The following is a 5,181-nucleotide window of genomic DNA, read 5'->3' as shown; positions in this document are numbered from 1 at the left end:
TTGCATGCAACACAGTTTATACAGGAGTCAATGGCATGTTGCATGAAATGGGAAATAGTTCTGTCATGCAACATGTTACAAGCTCCATTGACTCCAGTATAAATTGTGTTGCATGCAATAAATCTTGCATAGTGTCTGTTGGGCTTTTAATAGATAAAAAAGGTCAGAACTCTCCCATCACACATGACTCTCAATCAGAATTAGTGAAGTGATTTTGATGCAATCCTATTAGTGACAGAGTGAACACTAATTATAGTACCACTTTCTTACCAGTACTTGTTACTAAAAGAGAGGCAAAGCTACAACAGTCCAAGCAAAAGCAGATCAAAAATACAATAATGAAGTGTAGTGGAAAGTGGGAACCACCTTGTCCTTACAATTTTTTAGATAGAGAATCTAGACACGTGTGTGGTAGGTATACTCTTTTATGGGCAGCAGATAACAGAAAGGAATTGCCTGAAATCAACCGTCGGCTTGATGTGATATATTTGAAGGACATAGTGACGCAAGCTAAACTGTATGTGAGGCCATTACAATGTGACATAAGTGCCACTGATGGGTGTAAATGCAGTTATGACATACAAGCCACTTATTGTTGAAGGATTAAGACCCAATGACAAACATGTATGCTTGTGCCTATTTTTAAAAATTATGATGCATTATTAACACTTTTCTGTAAGAAAATTTTGACAAAGTGATATACAAATTAATAATTATGTCTAGGTATAGGGCCATGAGCATGAGTACTGAAGTTATTATTTCTTTATTACTTAACTATTATTAATTATTATTAAGTAGTTATGATTATGAATCTTGTTATGTATTTGTGTATATAAATAGTCATTTTTGGTCCTTTCTTTTGTTCTCATGTTCTGTTCTGATCTATATTTTGTGATTCTAGTTCTTTGAGGCTGCTATTCATTTTGTATTTGTTACTCAAATTCCTTTTATTATAAAACATTACAAAAATGCTATAAATGTCACTTTATGGCATCAGGAACTGTGCCCGCCCCACACGGAGCTAATGATTTTGTCCTCAGAAGTTATAAAGATAGTGACAACATTGCATCAATTATATGTATGACTGCTGGTAAATTAGATGATATCTATATCCCTGAAAACAAAAAATGATGCCACATTTCCACAGGCAGGTAATGTATGCTGTTATGGTGTATGGTCGTGGTTTTCTTCACTAAAAACCAAAACAACTTTAGTGATTCCTTTGATCCTGTATCAAATCTGGTCTACTTTAAAACAAGTTGATTACAAGATCAAAGAAACAAAAATTTGCTAGAACATGTTTCCTAGTTACATTCAGCTTTATTAAAATGATCAAGAGTTGAAATCATAGTGGCATTCATCATATTTTTAGTCTTTAAGCACTACATTTGTAATTTGCAATTCTTGTTTAATGTCTTTCTCGCAAGATAAAAATGTTAAATAGATCTAAAACTAAATCATCCAGATCTTGAAGCTGCAATAACATTAAAACTTTTAAAAAAGGTCCAGGTGACAATAAAACAGGTTAAGGCTGTTCTACTAAGGTCAAGACCCACGATGGCAAAAAACCCACACCACATACAAGAGCTTCTCAACACTAAGGACTGTTCAATGCCAGCTAGGCCAAACAAAGAGTCAACTTCAGCCCTCATGAGAAAGAAGTTACCAAAAAATGTCCATTAGATTTTTTTGTCTTTCAAAGTGCAATTCTATACATATAAAGGGAAAGGGCAGTAGAGCAATAGATCAAAATTACCAAAACCAGCAGAAGTGGAGAGTTTCTGAACAAAATTCACGGGCAACCTGGGACACACCTTGCTCATGATCCGAGTATAGTAATACTTGAAGATCACTGACCATCGTACCACAGGGTAAATCCAAAAGTTCTGAATTTAATCGACACTGGAATGACATGATTAAGCAAACTAAGTTGTGTAAAGCTCCAGGAAGAGATATGTTGTGCACATTTGATCAAAGACTACTTGGGAGATTGCTGTATGAACATTATACCAAAGGAAGGTTGCGAGGTTAGACCAGATCAGTTTCAGTTCTTTACCAGTCTGAACAAGGCCTATAAATTGTACACTGGGGTGGTCTACAATGGAAAGGATGCCAAAAATGCCTAAATGGCCAGGTTGAGAGCGTTTCTGAACAAGCAGAGTGCCAAAAAACTGTTTCTCAGTTGTGTGGGTTGACTATCAGAAGCCTTTGGACAGGATGCCATTCAGCTGGATAGAGGTGTACTATTGGTTTAGGTGCATATGCTTTGTAATAATAATTGTAAAAAAACTTTTAATTTTCATTGGGATGAGTGGGTGTGAAATTGATGAGAGTTTGTCGAGTAAATACTGGACAAACATAATAGACAGAGGAGGCCTTTTTCACATCAGTGATCCCATCGCCTGATGTTCTGCAAGGAACTAAAATCCCATCCATTTGGAATTGTAGATAGTCATATCAGAAGATGACTCACTTTCGTGCTTGCACATTAAATGACTCCTTACTTTCAAACATATCAGCCACAGTACATTCTATGCCTCTGACTCTCCTTTCAATTGCTCTAAAAATTCTGATGCAATAGGTTCCAGAGAAGAAAATATTTTAGAAGAGCCATTCAAAGTGTCTTTACTTCTTCCATAACAGACACAAGATATGACAAACAAATGAAAGACTTAAAAGGATTATTAAATGCCACACTCATTACAAGTACATGTAGATTGGTACAATAGTGGTCACTATTACAACAAGAAAGAAATTCTCTTCTTTGCCTGAGTGTCTGGCCACAATACTAGCTGAACCAGTTTCAATGAGCATAAAGACACCAGGTAAGGTCTGGTCAAGTTAGGAGTTGATTATGCTGTATGAAGTGACAAAAGAATCACAACGAGTTTTCATAAGGGTTTTATTAAGCATTAAAAGTATCAATACATGTTAACAATACTATATAAGGTACAAGTCTTGATTGAGCAAAGCAACAAAAAGAGGAGCTATTGTCTGATCTAATTAATTAAGGTTTGCTTTAAAACCATCAGTGTGTGACTTGAAAGCAACATGTCTTTACTGAAGTATTTTATACAGGAGGTTGCTTCTATCTTCCATTTTTGAAGTTATGTCCCTCAATCGGGATTGCTCACTGAGTACAGGCAAATGAATTATCAGAAAACAGTGATGATAAATTAATGTAGAGAAGGTAGCAGAACAATAGAGCCAAAAGGAGAATCTCACAGCTAGTGCTAACTTAGAGCTACAAAAAAACAAGTATTGCTTGCTGCACTTCTTAGTTGCCAGGACCCTAAAAAGATTCTTTAAAAATAATCAAAATTCTGAAAGGAGATGACAGAGAGATAAAGTCCCCAACAACTACCTATTGCGCAAGATAAAGCAAAGTCAGTCAGTACATATGGGGCAGAGTGAAGTATCACCAAAGGTAGTACTAAAAGAGCCAGCAAGGTCAAGCACTGATGACTGTTTCTAAAAAGGATAATTTACATTTTTTACCTTTTCCCCAGTGTTTTTCTCTTACATCAAAGCTCTTTTCCCTCTTCCAATTTTTATACATTACCATTTCTCCAATTTGCAGTTATTCTAATTGATTTATAATACTAATAAAGGTCTTGATTAGGAATGATGTTACCAAGGTAAGGATTGCTATTGAGGTATCCTCAAGGTGTACGTATATTTCTACTTTCACTGTATAAGTACCACGTGAAGAGATTCTTGTTTGGAATAAATCAAAAACAAGCGTAACAGTTTAAAAATATTCCTATAATTGATTTCTGCACCTTGCATGTACAGCTGGGTTCTTATTAAGATTTATGAAGGTTCTCTCTACCTTCTACTGCTTCTAGAAAAGTCTTTAGACAGTATCTCTATGTTCTTTCGCTGTTAGAAAGCTCATAACTTTGTTCCATGTGCAAACCGCCATTTTGCTTGCCGTGACCACACCCACTTACGTAGCGTGGGCGGGTGGTTGCTAAGGCTTGTTATTTCTCCAATACAACGTGTATAGAAGAAATGAAATGTTGACATCGACATACAATCAAATATATATCGCACGTGGGTGAAATCAATTATAGAGGACGACCTGGGGGTATTAGATAGAGAGGAGTGGTTTGCTTAAATAATAAATACACAATTATGTCACAAGCTATAAGGTTGGTTGCATGATGATCTCCAAAGATAGGAAACAAGTAAAAGATAACAAATTACCAGAGAACACACATCAAAGTCCTAATGCGGATCTGTAGGTCATATAAAGTGCTGAAAAAACCATCTCTTAGTTGTATGGGTTGGCCATCAGAAGGCTATTGACAGAGTTCCACACAACTGGATAGAGGAGTACTATTAGTGACTTTTGTTTAGGTGGACATGTTTTCTAATATTAATAATAGCCAGCACCTTTTATAAGGACGAGTTGGTGTGTGAGATTGATGAGAGCTTGTCAAGTAATACTGGACAAACATAATAAAGAGAGGAAGCCTTTTCACATCAGTGATACCACTTTTTAATCCTTTAATGCATCTGAAAATGTCTCACCTCGAGATAATTTTTGCAATAAAATCATGAAACATCGTCACCCTTCTAACGAAGAATGAGCATGGCAACCAATGTTCACTGTAGTACAGGGCAGCTTGTGAGGCCTAATGGAGTTATTTTGCATCTGGAAAATGGTTTGAAAAGTTGTTACAAATCACAATGCCTTCAGACTAATTTCAATTTAATTGATTTGTAAACCTTTTAATTTGTCTATTTATAAACAATTCTTCAAAATACAGGATTTATTTTTTTGTAAATGAAGTAAGTGTCCTGCCATCCATGAAATTTTCTAAGTCTTGTGCATGGCTAATGGCTATACTTTGCAGTAAAAGAAGTGTTGGAAAAGGATGAGGAGAGATAAATTTGCCTCGATATAATTTTTTTGAATTCATGTAGAAATAACTTTTTCTGAATCTCAAAGTTGCAACATTTAGGAGCACACCAGCACTGTGTCTTTTATTAAAAATTATATCCTGCAGAATCAAAAGGCTAACCACAAAGGAAAGTCTCATCTGTAAAGAGGACACGGCTTATAATGAAGCGGTGATGCAATGCTATGCTGCTACAATTCTACAAAGAAAGATACCTGTCTGATTCACGGTTGGTGTGATGTATTTTGGATGAAATGACTTTGGGGAAAGGTTA

Source organism: Amphimedon queenslandica, unplaced genomic scaffold (assembly GCF_000090795.2).
Source record: "Amphimedon queenslandica unplaced genomic scaffold, v1.1 AMPQUscaffold_13158, whole genome shotgun sequence".
NCBI lineage: Eukaryota > Metazoa > Porifera > Demospongiae > Haplosclerida > Niphatidae > Amphimedon > Amphimedon queenslandica.
The sequence above is the reverse complement of the archived record's forward strand: the minus strand, read 5'-3'. Positions refer to the sequence as shown.